General features: G+C 43.1%; 1 protein-coding gene across 3 annotated transcripts in view; it reads right to left on the bottom strand.

The window, feature by feature from the left end:
• MTMR2 (myotubularin related protein 2) overlaps positions 1-22,060 on the bottom strand; it is a 345,983-nt gene that overhangs the window by 295,490 nt on the left and 28,433 nt on the right. Inside the window, exon 1 of one of the 3 annotated variants that reach the window (XM_069202400.1) lies at positions 7,743-7,829. The exons of the other annotated variants lie outside the window; for them this stretch is intronic. The gene's annotated coding sequence lies outside the window, so the exon portion shown is untranslated. Of the gene's footprint in view, positions 1-7,742; positions 7,830-22,060 lie in introns of those variants that run through there. 3 annotated transcript variants of the gene reach the window in all.

Here is a 22,060-nt window from a genome sequence, read left to right as displayed (position 1 = left end):
AGGGTTGTAAATTCCTAACTGGACTTTTCTTTGCCTCATACATTGAAAATGCTGCTGAACACCCGTTCCGTCCACAAACATGCAATTGAACTCTGGGACCTACTGACTACACACTCGCCGGACATCGCATTCCTCACCGAAACCTGGATGAACCCTGCTTCAGAACCAGACATAGCAATAGCTATACCAGATAACTACAAGGTCACCAGAAGAGACCGCAACAACAAACCAGGAGCAGGAATCGCCATAGTCCACAGAAACACCATAAGAGTCTCCACCAACTGCGACGACATCATCAAGTCCGCCGAGCACCTCCACTTCACAATCTACGTAAACGCCAACAACACACTCAGAGGAACACTTGTCCACAGACTCCCTGGCCCTAGACCACAGTTCTGCGACGACATCACCGACACCATCAGCTCTCAAGCCCTTGTCTCAATGGACTACATCCTCCTAGGCGACCTGAACTTCCACCTGGAGAATAACAACAATTCCAACACCACCAACCTAATCGACAACCTCGGCCTCAAGCAACTCGTCACTTCACCGACCCACCGCGCAGGCCACACACTCAATCCCATCTTCTCAACCAGCAACCACGTCTCCTTCAACCACACCACCGAACTCCCCTGGACAGACCACCGTTGCATCCATTTCTCCTACCAGAAACCAGTCACTCACCACCACCGCACACAACCTCCCCGATGCAACTGGAGCAAAATATCCACAGACCAACTGATCTCCACCCTCGCCCAAACCCTCCCCCCGGGGCCTCGGACCCCAACACAGCCGCCACCAACCTGCACCACTGGATAGAAGACTGCGCCAACACCCTTGCACCGCTCAAACACCTAAACACCCCCCACAGAATCAAGGACAGCTGGATCACCCCAGATCTACAGGAATCCAAATGTCTATGCTGCAGAATGGAAAAAACCTGGCACTGTGACCCTACCAGCTCCAATAGCATCGCCTTCAAGGATGCCCTACGCAGACATCACCAACTGATCCGTACCGCCAAAAGGACCTACTTCAAAAACCGCATAGACACCAACGCTCACAACAGCAAAGAGCTCTTCGGCATTATTAAAGAGCTCTCCACCCCCAGGGCCTGCTCCAACGAACCCCCACCATCACAGGAGCTCTGCAACTCACTCGCAAACCACTTCCGTCGAAAGATAGAAGAAATCCACAACAGCTTCAACTCCCAGACCCACCAGCTAACTACAAACACCCTCGAACCCTACGCTCCAAGCAACAGCCACCTCCTCCACACCTGGACCCCTGTCAACACAGAAGACACCACCAGCACCATGGCTTCCATCCACTCCGGATCACCATCGGACCCCTGCCCACACCATATCTTCAACAAAGCTAAAAAAGTTCCTTTGAATCAGCCACCTTCCCAGAGAGATGGAAGCACGCAGAAACCAATGCCTTGCTAAAGAAACCAAAGGCAGACCCTGACGACCCCAAGAACTACAGACCGTTCTCCCTCCTCCCCTTCCCAGCCAAGGTCATCGAAAAAATCGCAAACAATCAACTATACTGGTTCCTGCAAGACAGCAAGGCACTCAACACTTCCCAAACCGGATTCCGCAAAAACCACAGCACCGAGACTGCACTCATTGCTGCCACAGATAACATCAGGACCATGCTCGACGAAGGAGAAACAGCAGCACTCATCCTCCTGGACCTCTCCGCAGCTTTCGACACGGTATGTCATCACACTCTCCGCACACGCCTCCACAACGCTGGAATCCACAACAAAGCACTGGACTGGATCTCGTCATTTCTCACGGGCAGGACCCAGAGAGCCTGCCTCCCGCCGTTCTTGTCAGAAGCCTCCGGAATCACCAGCGGCGTCCCTCAAGGATCTTCGCTCAGCCCCACACTTTTCAACGTGTACATGGCCCCCCTCGCCGATATCGCACAAACATACCACATCAACATAGTCTCCTACGCTGACGACACTCAGCTCATCATCTCTCTCACGAAAGAATCCACTACTGCAAAGGACAACCTCCACAACGGACTCCACGCCATCGCCAGCTGGATGGAATCAAGCCACCTCAGGTTAAACGCAGACAAGACAGAATTACTCATCTTCAGCACCAACCCTTCAGCTTGGAACGACTCCTGGTGGCCCACCTCCCTAGGATCCGCACCCTCACCCACCACCCACGCACGCAACTTGGGCTTCATCTTGGATTCCACACTCAGCATGACTCAGCAGGTCAATGGCATCTACTCTTCCTGCTACAACACCCTCCGCCTGCTCCGCAAAATCTTCAAAAGGATTCCCATCGACACCAGGAAAACCATCACCCACGCCTTGGTCAGTAGCCGATTGGACTACGGAAACGCCCTATATGCAGGAATAACAAACAAACTCCAAACAAAGATTCAAAGAATCCAGAACGCATCCGCCCACCTCATTCTAGACATCCCACGCTGCGACCACATCTCACCCCACCTCAAAGACCTACACTGGCTACCAGTATCAAAGAGGATCACCTTCAAAATCCTCATCCACGCACACAAGGCCCTCCACAACACAGGTCCTGCCTACCTCAACGACAGACTCACCTTTCACACCCCAACCCGCAACCTTCGCTCTGCCAACCGCACCCTCACCTATGTTTCTCGCATCCGTCGCACGACCGCCGGAGGAAGATTATTCTCTCACCTTGCTGCCAAGACCTGGAACTCCTTACCGCTCCACCTCCGCCTGACCCAAGACCTATCATTCAGGAAACACCTCAAGACTTGGCTTTTCGACCAGTAGCTCCCCCCCCCCCCAGCGCCTAGAGACCCTACCGGGTGAGTAGTGCGCTTTATAAATCCCTGATTGATTGATTGATTGAAAATGAAAAGTAAAACAGTTTACATTAGCGAGCCAATTCATGAGCATGAGCGCAAAGGAGAGAGACAAAAGGAGAAAGAAGTTCGGTCTCAGTCAAACGTATCGGCAAACATGCAGTTATTCATGTAACAGGCTCGATGGACAAGACAGTAACAAAACTGCCCAAAGGAGGGACAAATGTAAAGCATTTACCTATGATAACAAAGGATTTTTGAAAGGTAAGCCCGTGAGCAAGTGATAGTGATGGGTGTGGTTAAAAGCACACATATTACAAAAGGTGAGAGCGCTTGCACACAGGACCTAAAAAGGAAGGTCTGGGTCTGGCAAGTGGGTAGCTTGCCAGTCCGAGATAGCAGCTTAAAACTGCACACACAGGTTCAGCAGTGGCAGGCCTGAGACATGTTGGAAAGGCTTCTATAGTGGACAGCACAATTAGGGCTGCAGTTGCAGGTCCACTAGTAGCATTTAATTTACAGGGCATGGGCATATGTAGTGCGCTTTACTAGGGACTTTCAAGTAAATTAAATATGCCAATTGTGGAGAAGCCAATGTAACCATGTTTTAGAGGACAATGCACCTGCACTTTAGCACTGGTCAGCAGGGGTAAAGTGCGCAAATTCCTAAAGGTTAGCAAAAGTAAGTCAGAAAAACAGGAGGTCAGAGGGCAAAAAGTTAGGGGAAACCACATCAAGAATGCCTGGTCTAACACACAGCCACACCTAACTAGCTGCACAAACCTGATGGGAAAAGTCATGGTTCTCAGTGACTGCCAAAATCACAGTGTAGACTAAGATGATTATGTGTAGAGAAAGAACAATGAACACTTATCAGGTGTAATGGCGAAATGCAAGGGGAAGGGGCCAAAATAAAACCCCACAAAAGGTCTTTCTTTTCCTATGGATGTAACTAAAATCAAAAAGTAATTTTAACCGGAATACTTTCATTATAATTCAATGGAAGTTGCGTTGCCGCATGTGCCACGACATACAAATTAACTGAGCTCAATTTTACAGTTGTTTGGTGGCAAAGTACGAACTCACAAACATTTCCTTTATGCACTCCCAGCCTCAAAAAACTACTTCCGTCAATCAGTAGCCATTGATTGCATCCACCCAATTTCTAAACGAAACAACTTTGTGGCGGTGCAGGCAAATTCACTATCTAGCTCTGCAGGTACTGGCAACCACTCTAGCTGTTGTGTGCACTATCTGCCAAAACATCGTACCTGGAAGGTCTCACAACATCAAGGACGTTTTTCGGGAGCATATGCACCTAATCAAAGCAATACATTTATTTAGCAGTGAACGATTTCTAAGATATTTCACTTGAACGAGAAAGGACTGTCACTTTTAATCAAGCATATTCAAATATGCATTTGAAAGGAGTGTCGACGATTGGCCTATGACATTTTGTCCTAAATCTGCTCTCTTACGTATCTTTGATGACTTAAAGATTAATAGGTAGGACAAATGCAAGCTTAATCTAGGATAGGTGTCGGCATAGTGGGGTACTGCCTAAGAGTGGAGGGCGGCTATCACCCCTTCTTCGAGGGTTGGGTCCACGGAATAAATAGGCATATGCGACTGGAAAGGCCCCTCTACAAAATCAGGGGATGATCCTCCAAGCAGACCAAAATCTGAAGCACTATGTAAGCAACATCCAGTTCAATATAATGACTTATTGGTGAAGCTAATAGGGTGAGAGAAGTGGTGGACCCGAGGGTATGCTAGCCTAGCTAAATTATGCCATAAACACCAAGACTCATCATTACTTTACACTCAAACTGAAGAATGTAATGAGTAATCTTTTGCATTTGTATTGACATGTTTTCGATTAAATTCAAAACGCTAATAAAACCATTTATTAAAATAGGAGTATCGGTATCTGTCACGATTCTCTCCATCGCTAAAAAAGAACGTTGGGCCAGGTGTATCATACAACCGATTAGCGATTCTCAAATAGCGATTTTTAAGAAATCGCTATTTCAGAAATGCAAAAAGGTATGTATGATTTTTGCGATTCAGTAATAGCGATTTCTTAAAAATCGCAAATGCTATTATCGAATCGCAAATAGAGAATCTGTCCCCATTCGCACCTATGGGCCTGTTGGCCCATATCTGCAAAGTTTTTGCATTTCCAAAATTGCGATTTCTTAACCAGAAATCGCAATTTTGGAAATGCAAAACCCCAGGGTGCTGGGGGCCTAAGGCCCCCTCTGCTGCACCCCAAAAAAAAAATTGGGGACATGTAAGGTGCACACATACCAAAAGGGCATGTGTGCTTTACATGTACAAATGCATTTTAAAATTTTGCACATGGTTACCACCAAGTACAACTTGGTGGTAATTAGCGATTCCTAAATGCCAAAATCGCGATTCCTAAATGCCAAAATCGCATTTAGGAATTGCTTCATACATGTGCTAAGGAATCGCAAATAAGACAGGTGCAGTGGGCCTGCCAAAGCTTCTTGGCAAGCAATGTACTACCAGTCTAGCAATAAGCAAATCAAACTAGGAATTCTCTGGTTTACAGTGGTGTAGATGTTAAAGGGCAGACACATACTTGCAGTCTGAAGATAAACAAATATATGTTTTTTCCCAACCAAAAAAAAGACAACCCTGTTACCGACTACCCAACACGACAGATGAAACAAGGTGACAGATATGGCAATGTTGTCAACCATGCTGAGCGCTTAACAATTAAACAATTAATTACAGACATGACAGCGCCTAGTGCCCGAAAAAAGCTAATCGTCTTACTTGACAAAGCAAAACACTTTTCGGCCGCAAACAAAAAATATTTTGCAACTAAATGGAGCATGAGAACTCCATTGAAAGCTATTTGGAATACGTGAACCCTATGGAAAAAGAAACAAGCAGAGCTGCAAAGCACGCCCTACAATTATGCTTATTCTTTATTACGTGGAAGAAGATCATCATCAATAGAATTACCAATAGCCAATGCGCAATACCTGCTGTAACAGTTAATATAAAGGAGTGAGTGGTGTGCAATAGAGCCCCAGGGGCTTTAAATGAATACACTGTAAATGTACCAGCAGCCGTAAATGAAGCCAGTCTTATGCTGAAATGATGGAGTTGCATTCTACCATAGTGTTATGTCCATTAGAGATGTTGTCACATTTTAATATCCATCTCTATTTCGCTCAGCAGCACGTGGAGGTCACCACCTCTTTATGGTATAACCACCTGTTCAATGACCTGCCGACAGAGTCCATTCTCAGAGTGGTTCCATTGAATATGATGGGAGAGCAGAGGAGCAGTTAAAACCTTGCAAATTATTCTGCTCTGAGGCTGGCACAATCTGATTTTTACCTTGTGTTACTATAGAATGTAAATACCTTTGCAAGGACATCAGATACTGTGAATTATGTTACTGGATTTATACTTGGATTGTTGCTTTAATGTGTGCGTTATAGTGCTATGATTCATTTCTTTACAGTTTGTGGTGAAGTTGCATATTAACAATTCCCACAACGAAAGTGACCATCTAGTTTGTTAAGGTGCCAAACAGTGGAGCTATCTTTGGATTTTGTCTGTCGTATGTTTGCAAGTACTAAAAGATACGTCACTTTTTTCCTTTTTTAAGAGAGGACATGAGAGCATCATTAGTAGGCCCAACTGATTGTATCAGTGGCAATTTGTTTCTGATCATCTTGGTTAGAGTGTGACTTTGGGTTCAGAATATGATGACATATATTAGCCTATAATTTCTCTTTTCTCCTTTGGGATTAGTAGGTATTCATATGGGGAATACTGCACTCTTTAGAGAGCATTTTTCTAGTTTGTGGGATAGCTTCTTGCAACCAACTTTTTGCTAAGTACATCAGCTTCCTCGAAACAGTCATTCCTCTATTTGCAGAGTCCGCAGTTATGCAGAAATTGACCATATGGAAGCCCGTCTTTTTATGCTTTGGGATGGGTGCTCATAAACTGTAGCAAAATGTTACATTCCGTTCTCAGTGAACTCATAACTGCCCAAAGCTTGACAGTTTGCCAGGCCTATAGTTTTGACTGGGATCCTCCTGAGAATTTAGTCCAGGAAATGGCTCAAACCAATACTAAGATTCAGGTTGCCTTTGTAAAATTTAGTCAGGAGATTATGTGCCTGCCAAATCATATTAACCAAATCACAAGTCCTCCTCAAACTTCCAGGAGTCCTACTGCATTAACAGACTCAAAATCCCTTTCTGGGCATATTTCTGGGGAGAAGTCAGACAACATTAACATCTTCAGTATCAGTGTTGGGGCCATGGAAAACCTTTATATTTCAGTGCGTTCTAGTCCAGTGTGTCATTTACACTTTTTATAAAAGCCTGTGTACTTTTTTGCCTGACATCACAAAAGAAGCTATGGTATTGGTAACCCCTTTGATTATTAACAATAGTTACTGGATTTTGTATTATGATCTGCTTCTGGGATACTTTAAGGTTATATTTGATATGTTGGATCATGGTTGGAACTTTTATTTTACAGATGGGAGGATGTTGTATTTAATATGGGGAAGCGCTTTGCAGCCGGGGACGCAGTGAGGGCAGGAGCCCTTTAAATTTCTTTTGCGCTCCCGCCGTCGCGGGAAGCGCTTTGCAGCCGGGGACGCAGTGAGGGCAGGAGCCCTTTAAATTTCTTTCGCGCTCCCGCCGTCGCGGGAAGCGCTTTGCAGCCGGGGACGCAGTGAGGGCAGGAGCCCTTTAAATTTCTTTCGCGCTCCCGCCGCGCGGGACGCGCGCGGGCGAAGCCCGGGCCAAGGGCGGGCCCGTCCTTGCCCGTCATTGCCAGGAAGAGGCTGGGCTGGGCCCACCTCTTTCATCTGCTTTCCGAGGGCCTTAGCTTATAAAGGAAAGAGAAATACTAACCGGAATTGAGAAGACAAAGGAACTATCGTCCATCTTGACCCGGCCAGTGGCTTCTTTGGGAAACCTTGGGATTCGCCTTCAGCCTCGGTGGGGCACCAAGTGTAGGAATATCCAGGAGCTACCATACGCGGGACAAACAAGTGACAATTTATTCTTTTATCCTTTATCTCTTCCTTCTTTTATCTTCTTTCTTTTTTAAATTCTAACTTATACTTAAACAGATTGCTACCTGTCGGCAAAGTGTTTTTTATACATTTTACTTTCTGCCAATTCGTTTAATTATCTTAGATGAGGTGGTGCTATTTTGGTGCACACAATTAATTAAGTATAACTTACCTTATATATAAATACCCCATTTTCCTCATATCGGATTTAGAGTGACATCACATAAAATATGGGGAAAAGGAAGCACTCAAAATTGAGTCACCCCCCAAGCTTAAAAGACAGTACCTCTATTTTAAAATACATTTCAGGGGTCATGGGTATGATTGATGAACAAATTGCTAATGTAGAGGGGAAAATTCTGACATCCAAAGAACATAACACCCAATCTCCAACGGACGTGGTGATAACTGATGATTCTACAAGGTGTAATAATGAAGCACTGAACAGAGATGCAACAGATAAAAATGGATGCATTCAAAATATCTCAGATTCAATTCTCTCATTAGATGATCTATCACCTGTAGCTAAACGCCAAAGGAAGCCGGCGCCAGAGAAGGCAGACAACACCCCTAAAAAATCTCTTAAGAATGATTCGGTACCCACACTCGATAGAAAGCCCCTAAGGAAGTAATCTCGGAAGAAACTTCCAATTAAACCAGTAGATACTACCAGATCCCTCCTAGCCAACCTCTGTGACCTAATAAATAGCATGAAATCATCATTCGGGCCAAACTGGATTCCCTGTTGGAACGTTTAAAAGTAGTGGAGTGCAGGGTCGAGGCAGGCATGGGATTTGTAAAGTCCTTACACCCAGAGGCCTTACACGACCCAAAACAAAACCCAAGCCTAATATTGCCAAATTCGAATTTCGAGCGAAATTCCCAATCCATACCCCTAGATAAGGTTAATGACCCGCACTCATTCCCAAAGCTCTTGACTAAACCACAGGTACCATTCATATCAGCAAGTACTAGCCATATACACTCTACTCACAAGCCTCTAACCAGTATACAATCATTCCCACCAGTACCAACTACTAATCATAAACAAGTTTCCACATTGCCCAATACTCCCTCACTAACTAGGACATATATGCCCCAAACAGACAAAGGAAGGTCTCATTTTATTGAAACAAGACCCCCGAACTCTACATACATACCTAGTGACCATTTACATCTTCCTCCGGAGGCAACTCCATACGTTGTGGTCCTGACAAATGTTCCCCCTATAGGTGACCAACACCGGGAAACGTTGCCGGCATTGAGGAATAAGGCCCTGAATTGGATAGGAACACGTTTGGGTCCTGGGGGGTGGGGGTCCTATTTAACGATATAAAAATGGTAAGAAGAGTCAAGTGGATAGGAAACAGGGAAAAAGTAGTGGAAGGAGACTGTGTGGTTCTTTCATTCAAGACCCCAGACTTGGTGCATAGTATCATCCACAAATTAGGTGCTAGACAACCCACTTGCCAAGGAATTTCACTGCTACCCTTGGGTTTCTTTTATCCAAGATCTCCGGGGCGCAATGTTAGGAATCTACAACCCGTAAATGAACAAGTACCAAACACCCTGGACCACAATCCTCTTAGTAATAGATTTCAACCTCTTACAACGCTAGAAGATTTGGACTGACTAAACAGGAACAGGATAGATTTTCCATATGATCCTGCCCTGGATGTAAATAAAGAAAGGTCTACCGAGAATAGGGGAGATGTATTCCGCGAGAAGGTACTTGATAGGAACATCATAGACATCCGTTTGAATCAGGGAAACCAACTCCCCCCAATAATCTATACTCAAGATGATGCACCACCCTTACCATCTATAGAGGAGGCGCACCCCCAACCCTATCAATATATGGGAACAACTATACTGTACTGGAATGTGGCAGGCCTAACTAATAAGATCAATAACGAGCTTTGGGTGAATTTCACCGGGGATTTTCCTTGTATCTGTCTTCAGGAGACTTGGACATTAAATCCAGTCCACATAAATGGGTACAAGACATTCCATACACCAGCTGTACAGGCTAATCACGGCAGGCCAAAGGAAGGCCTATGCACATATATCTCAAACAAGGCTTGGCTACGTAACCCAAAAATGCAAATGACAAAAACCTATTATCAAATGATTGAATGCAATTTGGATCAGAACACGCACCTAGTACTCATCAACTTCTATAATAATGCAACGCATAGAGAAGTCCCCAAAATTTTAACAGAGATGGGTAAGGACCTAGAGGAAATATGTGCGAGCAACAGACGTGAGACTCTTATTATATGGGGGGGCGACTTTAATGTACATCTTTGCAAGGAACCCACAGGAAAGGTGTGTGGTTGGGATACCGAAGACACTGGCGTAGGACCGCACTTTTCACATACCATTCAAGGAGAGGCAATGAATTCAGTGGCCCAAAAACATAATTTGTCTCTTGTAAATGAATTACTTCCCAAAGAACTACAGCTCAAACCAACTTTTAATGGAAGGGGCGCAAATACAGTTATTGACTATATTTTAATGTCAACACATTTTGTTCACTATTTTACTAATTACATAATCCACGACATCGCAATAAGCGACCATTTCCCTCAAAGCCTGGAACTCTCATTAATCCCTGCCACACAGGCCAAAGCCAGAGAGGCAACGATGGTAAATGATATTGTACTAGCCCCGGGTAATGGTCACATACTGAGATGGATTCAGACTGACCCTCATGCATTATTAAAAGATATATTACGTGAACATACCCAAGTGTTCCTTGATTGCCTTAGTGATGATACGGCCCCAGGACAATGTCTAAGTGCTTTCCAACAGATAACCTACGCCGTAAAAAAAGCCCTCACGTCTAGGACAGGAGGGGCAGGGGGCAAGAAAAGGGAAACCGGCTGGTTTGACCACGATTGCACGAAAGCGCACACAAGACTAAAAAAAGCCCTAAGTACCCCCATAAGATGTCAGACCGAAATACGTACCTGCAGACTGGCATACAAGACAGCCACAAAAAAGAGGAAACTCGCTCTGAGAGGGAAGTTATGGGACAATCTACACAGAGCTAGTCTGACGAAAGACAATGCCCTCTTCTGGAAAATAATAAATACTCCCGTTCTAGGGGACAATAATACCCCTAGAATGGAAATTGCTATCTCGGAAGAGGACTGGATCACGTACTTTTCTAAGATATACTGTCAACCCAATGACAGAGTTCCTCTGGACCTTCTAAAAGTCCCAGACCCTGAGGAAGATCGACACCTAGCAGTATCACCTCAGTTTACCTTAGAGGAGGTAGTAGAAGCTATAAACACAAGCAAAGCCGGGAAAGCGCCAGGGCCCGATGGTGTTCCAATTGACCTATATAAAGCCAACACCGACTTATGGGGCCCTCTATTGACGCAGGTACTGAGGGCCACTTGCACACAAGGTCCACCATCAACATGGCGCCATTCTATCATCATACCCATATACAAAAAGGGGGATCGCCTTAACCCAGCCTGTTATAGGCCAATTTCTCTCCTCGATACATCAGCCAAACTAGCGGGGAGAATAATCCTAAATAGACTCCAAATATGGTCGGCAGAAAATAACATTCTATCCCCAGTGCAGTATGGCTTCCGCACAGGACTAGGTACAGTGGAACAGGCTGTAAACTTAACTATCCTAGTGGGGAAGTATACGAAGACCAGAGAGGGTAATTTGCACCTGGCCTTTATAGATTTGTCCTCAGCATTTGACTGTGTTTTGCATGAAAATTTATGGGATATTCTAATAAGCATGGGGGTCGAACTAACGACAGTCCATTTCATAAGAGATCTGTATACTGGGTGCAGAGCAAGTGTAAGGTACGGGATGAGAGGGGAATGCACCAAGTCTTTTGGCATATACAGAGGGGTGCGTCAAGGCTGCGTTCTCGCACCACTTCTATTTTCACTATACATAAACAATCTAGAAAGTGAATTGATAAGCAATTGTAAAGACCTTCCACAAATAGGCAATCGCCCCGTCCCTGCACTCCTTTACGCAGATGATGCAGTACTCATGGCCAGGACACCGCTAGCCCTCCAGAAACTCCTAACCACTTGTATAAATTACATGACAGCCCTGGGCCTCACAGTCAACCGTTCGAAAACGTTCATAATGAACTGTGGCAGGAAACTGAGCAAGTCCTATAAAATCACTATTCACGAGGACAAGGTGAAGATAGCTCCCACCTTCTCATATCTGGGCATAATGTTCGATAAACAGGCCACCTGGGCACACTGCGTGAAAACAAAAAAAGACCAGATTATTAAAACAAAGGCGGCCTTGAAGATTTTTTCCAAAAAACTAGGGGGGATCTCCCCGTCAAACATGGTAAAAATCTACAAGGCCAAATGTATCCCGGCGGCTACTTATGGTGCATGTATCTGGGGGTATACGAACTGCCATGCGATTCAGTTGGTGGAAAATGACTTCCTGAGATACCTGCTAATGGCACCAAATAGCAAGTCATCATATATTAGCCATTCGGAACTAGGGGTCCACTTTGTAACTGATCTAATTAAGATACAGCCTCTATTATTATGGCATAAAGTGTGGACCTCTGAGCATACCGGATTAAACCAGGCCATACTATCCGACTGCATGAATCTAACACACTCGCTTAGAGTTCCCTGGCTAAGATATATTATGACCTTTTTTTAAAATATGGGCTGCGAAGCATATTACCAAAACCCACAATCACTGGAAAAAATAACCAGGAGAGATTTGAGGGCTCTGACTTTGAAGCACTTGGATGAACAGAGATGGGAAGTGGAATCAAAAAAATCTACAGCAATGTCTAACCAACTAATTCTGTCGACGGATGCAGTCCAGCCCTACTTAGTAAGCGTGGCAAATCCCCGACATCGATTTGTCCTTACAAGATTCCGCTTAAATATCTTCCATCGGCTAGTAACCTTTCCGATTATGTGCGACTGGAGTACAGTTTTAAGAGTATGTCCATGTGATGCAAAAGCTCCCCAATCTACAATGCATGTGGTCCTCTTTTGTAAATTTTATGATATTCCAAGAAAACTTATTTTATTGCCTTTTTTAAGATCGACTAATTTGCGTCAGTGCAGCGACGCGTATTTTACCTTACAGATTTTATCCTCTATTGAAATGTGTGGAATTTTAGCAAACTTTTTATGTATAGTACTCTCTGTAAGGAAGTCTATGGGCGTACTAAACTAATTTTATTTGAAAAATTTGGAATTTCCGGTAAACTCCTCACTCTCCAGAAAATACTGTAATTGAACTCGATTTTGCACTGATGTAAATTTATCAAGTTTTATATACCTGTCCTTGAATGAATTAACTATGTGTTTTATTATCTTCCCTATTTATTTATAATTTTTCTTATACATATTTATCAATGTATTATTACTTGATACTTTTATGGCCTGTTGAAAGCCGAATAAAGTCTGTTTGATGATGATGATGATAAAGAACAATCCATGCCGTGAGCCCATACTGACGTTCCTACTTTGACACTAGGAAACAAAGACCCTATACCATATATTAGACAGCTTCAACAGATAATATCAAAGCCAGCATGGACGTATGAGGTGGTGGCTTATGGCTTTTATCAAAGTCTTAAAGAGAACTTAAATTATTCTCTCTTGGGATGCTCTTATAGACTTTACACTAGAGACTAATGCACAACTGCAGAGAATGACAGAAGAGACGGTTGGCTTGCCGGTTCTGGTATTCTGCCAATCCAGATGATTCTGCAGAAAGATACATGAATGATACATGAATGAGGAACAATGGATGTAACTAAAAGCAAAAAGTAATTTCAACCAGCATACCTTCATTATAATTCAATGGAAGCTGCGTTTCCGCATGCGCCACAACATACAAATTAACTGTGCTCAATTTTACAGTTGTTTGGTGGCAGAGCACGAACTCACAAATACGTACTTTATGCACTCCCAGCCTCAAAAAACTACTTCCGTCAATCAGTAGCCATGCTTCCTGAACGCTAAAGGAAAATACGTAATGCAAGCCATTTCGTACAACAGCATCCTCATTCATCTGGAAGTAAATCTGCTAGTCGCCGAGAAAACAGACCAACAAGTGTTTCTGACTCCAAACAGTCTATCTCACAAAGATATTGTGTTTGCCAACAAGTCCCCCGACTCCTCTGGGTGGTCCCTTTGCCCTCCATACTTTACTGACTTTAAGACATCACTCGCTATTTTATGAATCATTCCTTTAAAGAACAACACACTACTCACAGGTGGGTTAAAAAGGACCCAGAGAACATCAACTGGAACTGACAGCACTTTGTTCGCATCTGGGCCAGTACATGAGTAAACAAGGCCTCTTGTAATGAGTACATTTCGTGGACATGTGCCTTACCTTCCTCGTTGCTTTGGGAAACGCTTGCTGTGGTGTCCTAATTCTATGACTGACTGGCAAACTCTAATAATCTACTTGCCTCCATCATATTTCTTCGCAGCATTGTTAGCCCATGTCTGGGAACTGCAAAACCCAGGAATTGAAACGTTTCCCTCCAAAATACAATGCTAACCGATAAGGAAAACGTCAGTCTCAAGTCAAAATCCGGTCCAGCTGCATATTTTGCTGACGTGTTTAGTAGGAAAGGGGCATATACTCTTCCTCCTCTTAGATATTATGACTGTGGTATTGGTATGATCACAGGAGCATGGCCTACATGGTCAGGTCTACCCTCTGATGGTGAATAATGATGAACTACTCAAACAATACTTATGACAAAATGTGCACAAGGATTTCATTAGATATTCTAAGTTAGCAACAGGGACAATCGCCTTTTTTATGCTCAATATGAATGTGGACTAGCAGCTGTGTATTGTCTTTGGACTAAATTGGAACTCTATATAGAACTGCTATCCTCTCGCTCTCATTCTGTCTTATTGGACCAAATCAAATCCACAAAGGTTTTCTCTAATTTGAGGGGTCCTATAGTCAAGTGAGAATTTGCGGGAGATGAGTGGAAAACAGCATTTAATACATTTAGGGACATTATAAATATATTGCAATGCCATTCTTCCTTGGGGTTAAGCAGTGCCCCTGCTGTGTTCCAGCAGTAAACAATATCCTCATGTATTCAGAGAACCTACAGGATGGAGAAAATGTCAAAGAACAGCTCTCTTGGCTTAGCAGACACTCTCTCTATGACAAACTAGACAAAATACCTCTAAGATTTCCAAGATTAGCTTTTTTAAGCATTCAAATATCCGAAAAGGAAGCTGGCATGAATAATTTCAAGGTTCAAGCTGTTTAGGAATGCTTTTGTACTAATAGTGTCAAAAGATTCAAAAGTTTGTATGATCTTCCAATTTTTATTACTCAGCCTATTTTTAATTTGACCAAGAAAGGATTTTTACATCGTGAAGACTTGAATAACGTCTAAACAACAGCCTCAATTCTACATCATTCAGACCTTTAACTTCCCTTCATGGTTGAGATGTTAGCCTCATCTTTCATCTAGGGCCTGACAAAGAAATCCTCAGACGGAAGCTCTTTATCCTGTGTCCCACTATTCCCATGCCTTCACCAGTCTCGAATGAAGTTACACTTTGCAAGACAGAATTGTTGGCAATCAAGGAAGCCTTCAGTCATTGGTGTAATTACTTTGAAGGAGCAAGACACAAGATCACCATGTGGACAGATCACAAAAATTTATTATAATTAACCTTGTTGAAGTACGCCAATACAAGTCATGCCCGTTAGTCCCTTTTCTTTTTTCAGTTCCACTATGAGGATTACTTATGGTCTTGGGCATTTTCATGGAAAAGCTGATGTATTGTCACAACACACAGGCAAAAAAGAGAAGTGTGGCCAGCCTCCTGTTATATTATCCATCATCTCTGCAACTGGAGCTCAGCAATCTGTAAATTATATTCATGGCATCAAAAGGAATCTCAAAGGCATCAAAAATAGACATTGCTCTTTCACGATGAAGCCTTGTGTTTCCCTTGTAAGGAGTTGAAAGAACATGTGCTGAATTGGTGCCATGACTCTCCAGCAGATCATACAGGTCATTGGAAACCACAAGATCTAGTGAGTCTGCATTTTTCGTGGCCAGGGTTAGGTCAAACGATCTAGAAATATGTGCAATGCTGTGCTCAGACTGAAGCACCTCATAGCAGACCCACAGGCTTTTGCCCAACCTCTACCAACACAACAACCATGGTCAAATATGTGTCTGGGCTTTATTGCAGAAACTGCTAAATTCACAAGCATTCACTACTCTGTTGGGGGGTCGTAGACATTTTTTCCAAATCGTGTTACTTCACTGCAGTTAGAAATTGAGCTGGTTGACTGGTGTGTGAAGCCCAGTCAAACAGCAACAATAATCCTAGTTAGGGTGTCATGCAAACCCTAAATTAACCTTTGCTCACCCTCTGATAGCTTGGCACAGAGCACTCCGGCTTAACTTTGAGGCATTGTGTAAAGTATTTGTGCAACACGTCAAACAGTAAAACAGTGAAAACTCTACACAAGATGAATCCACACCAGTTTAGAAAAACAGTAGACTCTAATAAATAAAACAAGACCACAGCAACAAAAATATCTGGTTGCACGGGCAAAGTCAAAAGATCAGGCCGAACATGATGGAGCGAGGGCCGGCTACAGGGACCCAATTACGCCAGTTGAATAAAAGTACCTTAATCCTGGTTGGGGAGTGCTTTGTCAGTTCTGAACCATGCATAGAGGCGATACGTCAAAATTCTCCATGCAGCGGAGGGGATGTGTCCATTTTCTTCACGCAGAAGCAGCAATGTGCCAGTTCCGAGATACAGCTGAGTTCAGGTGCAAGTTTCTGTTTCGTCAATGCTGAGTATCCAGATTTCAGCACTTGTGATGAGAAGATCGGGGTTGAGGATGAGTTGTGCAGTCGAGGCGATTCATCAGTTCCGATGCGCCCGTAAAAGTAGGGCAGTGACAACTCCGAACACGAATCTGTTTCCGTCCATGCAACAGCGGCGATTCTGCTACTGTAACAGAAAATGCATTGGTTCTGCTGGAGCAAACACCTTAGGCTCACTTCCAAGGATCCAGGACTGGGGTAGCACCACCTGGCAAAGCAGACTCTCAGTTGACAGAGTCCAGGTGCTGGAGCAGGGAGGTTGGAAGTCTGTTCCATCCCTAAGACGTCAGGTCAGGAGGCCAGACACCTATCCCTTGGAGTCACTCTGGGTTCAAGTGATGCAGGTCGTACTTAACACCTAGGCAGGGAAACAGCAGGCAGCAGGGCAGCTCAGGAAGGTAAGAATCCAGCAAAACAGCAGTCATGTCCAGGAGTGTACTGTGTTGGTGGTGTTGGAGGTCCAGTACTTATAACCAGTTGGACCTTTGAAGTAGGGGATACTTCAAGGACAGGCCTTTGAAGTGCACAGAGGTCCTGCACTTCCTGCCCTGGCTCCAGATTCACTATAGTGGGCTAAGCCCTTTGTGAGAGATAGGACACTGCATATTCAAGAGTAAGTGAGGCTTTGGCCAGCTCCTCCCTCTCATCCTGCCAGGATGGTCCATCAAGTCATACTTAAATACTCGTTGTGTGTGGCTGTCTAGGGAGAATAGACAAAGCGCAGCTGTCATCCACCACAGACAAGTGATTTAGAGTCAGACAGGAGGCACTAAACGGCTAAAGTAAGAACATGCCAACTTTCTAAAGGTGGCATTTCAGAATTGTAATTTAAAATCCAACTTCTCTACAAGTTGTGATTTTAAGTTGTGATTCCAGAGACACCAAATTCTAAAAGTTCTTTCTTCCAGACTGTGAATTACACTGGTAAGGAGTGATAAGGTAATCCCAGTGTTATCCTATGTGAGAGATAGGCCTTGGTGTAGTGAAAAACTTTGAGAGTATTTTCATTAACAGGACATGTAAAACTTTAAAAACAAATAAAAAAAGAGTACATGCCCTGCCTTTTAAACCCATTACACCCCAAAAGTTTTTTGCCAGGTCCACATGGCAGTGTAAAACTGCACATACAGGCTCTGTAACGGCTGACCTGAGACATGGTTAAAGGATTACTTAAGTTGGTCCAACAATCAGTGCTGCAGACCCACAAGTAGCATTTAATTTACAGGCCCTGGGCACCCGGTATACTTGTTTAGGGACTTATAAGTAAAGTGGGAATAAGCCAAGTTACCAGGTTTAGTGGAGACAGCACACACACTTTAGCACTGGTACGCAGCGGTAAAGTGCACAGAATCCTAAACCCAGCAAAAACTAAATCAGAAAAGAAGGAGGTAGGCTAAACGTTGCGGGAAGACCACCATAAGGTTCTCAAGTCTTAAAATTGCATATAAGAAACCTCTCACAGCTCTACAGCTCGAGTGCAAAAGTTCTTGGGTCACAGCTTATGCTGCATGGCTCCAGATATCATTGTGACTGATAGGAGCTGGAAAATGAGAGCACACTTTTGAACTGAACTCATGAAGATGTTAGGTGCAGTATATTTCAAATCTACCTGTTACCATTTCCACACTGATGGACAGACCAACAGAAGCTTTGTGATGAAACACCAGTCAGACTGGCTGAGGTAGATATATTGTGCAGAATTTGCTTATGACAACTCATTACTCTACTCATTAGGCAAATTCCTCCTTTGCTGCACTTATATATCCATCCTCATAAATTCCATAGCAGAAGCTCAGCCTCTATGGTACTCTCAGCTCACACTTACTTCATCATATCAAAACATTCAGCAAACAGTACAACAGCATTTAGCAAAGGCCAAGGCAGACTACAAACATCAGGCTTATTTGCACTGTCAGGCCTCTCTTTCCTATTGCTCTTGGAATAAAGTATGGTAATCTACTACATTTCTCTCTAATCTGAGGTCACATTCAAAATGTACACCCATATTCGTAGACCCCTTCAAAATCTTAAGGTTATTGGAGAATGATGTGATCACATAATCACCACCAACTAAGTGCAAATACACCCGGTTGTACATGTGCCCCATGTCAATCTTCCTACGCCTTAGACAGGGACCCCTCCACCTGCTACACTAATTGATGGCACACAAGTTTGAAGTAAAAGCCTTTATAGGTCGCATGATATGTCATAGGCAGTTGCAGCACCTAGTGAACTGAAAATAATGTGATTTCTGGGCTCTAGATTCCACTGATAGATCTCTGAGAAACCATAGATCTGCTAATACTTGACAAAGATATCCATATCACATCATCAACCCTCATGTAAATCATAGAATCATTGGATTTAGATAAGGAAGGGATTGAAAACTCTGGAAGATGGGTCAAGGGCATTTGAAAACTACTAGACTGCCAACAACCGAGGGGATTGAGAACTTCTTTGTATAGAATCCCACTTTGAGGTCAGAAGTGGAAGATCAAACCACTCTGCACTCATGGCTCTTTGCCTGGAAAGAATTTGTAGTTGTATTAACTCTCTGCTCTGCTTAGTTCGTCCCCCATTCTTGCGTCTCACCATCTTTCTTGTTTTTTCTCTTGCTGGTTCCCTTATCTGGTTAGATTCTGCCCTTGTGATTCCGGGCTTTGTCACTGTTGTTTACAAGTTGCTGGCTTACCACCTGACTGCTGCTGTCTGAAGAGTTTCTGGCTCCCTGGCATCATGGGGATCAGCATTGGTATCCTGGACAATGTCTGGTCTCATCACCATTTCCCTAGGACTTGAGCAACGTAAAATACTCATCCGGGTATTGAAAGAAGTTACGCTGTACAGGTTTATATTTCTTGAATTTTCAAAAATGTTTTGGTATTTGTTATCTCCATCCAGAACTCACGCCACCTCTTACCTGTGAATCACTTAAGGTACCGGTCCAACAGCTGACGTCAGCTGGGCCAGATCTTGTCAATGCCACTCTACCACAGCAAGCACTCTTGACTTTTTTCTTCCCCTTCTTTGGTTTGCCCTTTTTTCTCTGATGAGGTATGAGTGTTTGATACCTACAGAGAGACTTGGGGAGAGTGGGAATGCACACCTTTGGCCAGAGCTTGACAGATTCTAGCAGCCGCCAGGGAGAGTCATCGCTTTATGAACTGAAGCTACAAGCTGGATAATGCACTAAGCTCTAGCATTGCAACAATGAACTACAAATCCCAGCAGTCCAGTAACTCTTGTGTGGTCTGTAGAGTTAGGTGCTATATTCAAGATCTAAAACTTCCTTCATTGCCCACTGTGTCTTAATAAGCAATCGTGATACTATACTGCTGAGACCAGGACCTCACTACATGGAGCTCGGTTTTTCTTTTCAATACCTTTTGCTTCCGGTAGATTTGTAGTGACAGACAATGGGAACACAGGAAATAATTCACAAAGTCACGGTGTTGATGAAAACAAACTTCCAACAATTTCTTGAACATTTATTTGAACTCTTCTAAAACTGTGGGTTGTTGCATTTCATTAGAGTTCTTAGGTGATAGAACAAGAAATATTCTTAGACTGGATTATGCTGCACATGTATATGTAAATGTCATACAAGGTACTAGAGTTCTAGTTTGCACATATAAATTACCAAGATTAGGAACAGAATATTAACATGATTGGTTGCCTTGCAGTTCAACAGAAGTCAAGCAGAAGCTGTAACTCATTTACCACAAGAAAACAAATATTGATGAGATCTGAGGTAGGTATTCAAGTCAAAGGGAGAAATGCTAGAATATATATTTGAAGTATTCATTCAGTGCGTTTTTAGTTTTCAGGAATCACTGGGACCGGGCAGATCAGTGTTGGACGGCTAATATGCACTTTCTCTTACACCTTAAAACTCTGACTTCTTATGTGTTGGCAACTACTATGACATAATAAGTAATGTCTCAGAACTATGCCAACTTTGACACACATACCAGGAAGAATACTTATAAAGTATTCCTATTACCAAGAGCCTTGAAAAGGATCAGCCTAAGACACGAAACATGTGATGGCTGGTTTATCCAGGGTCAGTTGACTGTTGGGATACAGCTGTTGTCTCGGGGTTCAATTGCCTTTTTAATACCATATAGCAAATTGATTTGTTACAGAAAATGTTACTCTCATTGCATGGACCCTTTATGAAGAACCTTAAATAGGTTACACTGGGCTTTGGGTAAAGCTGTCATAGTACATATTACTAAAGACCCAATGGAGTGGAAAAAAGTTATACTTCAGGAACACAAATAAAGATTTGTTTGCCTTCAGTGATTATTACCATGTGTCATATTAATGCAGTTTGTTTCTCTAAAATGAATTTTACCACATGAAAGTACAATGTTCTAAATCAAATGAGAATTTGCATTTTCAAAGTAGTACTTATAATTACTTGGTGACTGCTCCATGTTGATCTTGAGGGATCCTGGTGGAAGCAGGTAAAGTACAAGATTTGATGATCACTTTGTTTTGGTAGACAAAGAAGTCTTTAACCTCTATGCGGACAATGTGATTTTCACATCAAGGAAAGAGATTTTTGTTCGACTGTATATTGGTGGTAAACTCAATTCTGGAGTGGACAGTTTGAACAATTTCTATGTTGACGTTAAGCTCTTCCACTTTATCTGTCCATGGGATTAAGAAATATCAATGAAATATATGTAAAGTAGCAAACCATTTGTCAAACTACTGTTATTGTGCATGTGACTTTTTTCATGTTTGACCATAAACAGGCTTGTGTAGCAAGGTGCTGACAGGGATCACACAGAAGTGCAGTGAAGCTGTAATTAATAGTTATCACAAAAGTCAAATTAGGTGCGGTACATATGAAACAAAAAAAGTTCAGCAATTTGAGTAGGAATAAGAGGTTAACACAGGGAGTAGGCTTCAGCAACAAGAATCATTCAAAAGCATCTGTTATGGCAAATGTTTCTAGCTTTTGCTGCGTTATTGTTTTGTGGAAAAACATGGCGCATAAAGAATCCTCTAACATGTGTTAATTTTCATTGTTGGTATCCATTGAAAAAAACGTATGAATCATACAGTAAAAGAATGATAATGTTTCAGAAGTCCTACTTTCAAAGGCAGATGAAGAAAAATATACATAAAAGTCAACTTCTATGAAAAAAGTATCCTTTTTAGAATAAGGTTTCAGTACTGTCAACGGAAAACCCCATTCTAAGATGGCAATCAGTTGTTCTTACAAATGACCTTACATTAAATACTGGCAGTGAAAGAGTACTACAGTG

The sequence above is a fragment of the Pleurodeles waltl genome, chromosome 8 (genome assembly GCF_031143425.1).
Source record: "Pleurodeles waltl isolate 20211129_DDA chromosome 8, aPleWal1.hap1.20221129, whole genome shotgun sequence".
NCBI classification, from domain to species: Eukaryota; Metazoa; Chordata; class Amphibia; order Caudata; family Salamandridae; genus Pleurodeles; species Pleurodeles waltl.
The sequence above is the reverse complement of the archived record's forward strand: the minus strand, read 5'-3'. Positions and strand labels throughout refer to the sequence as shown.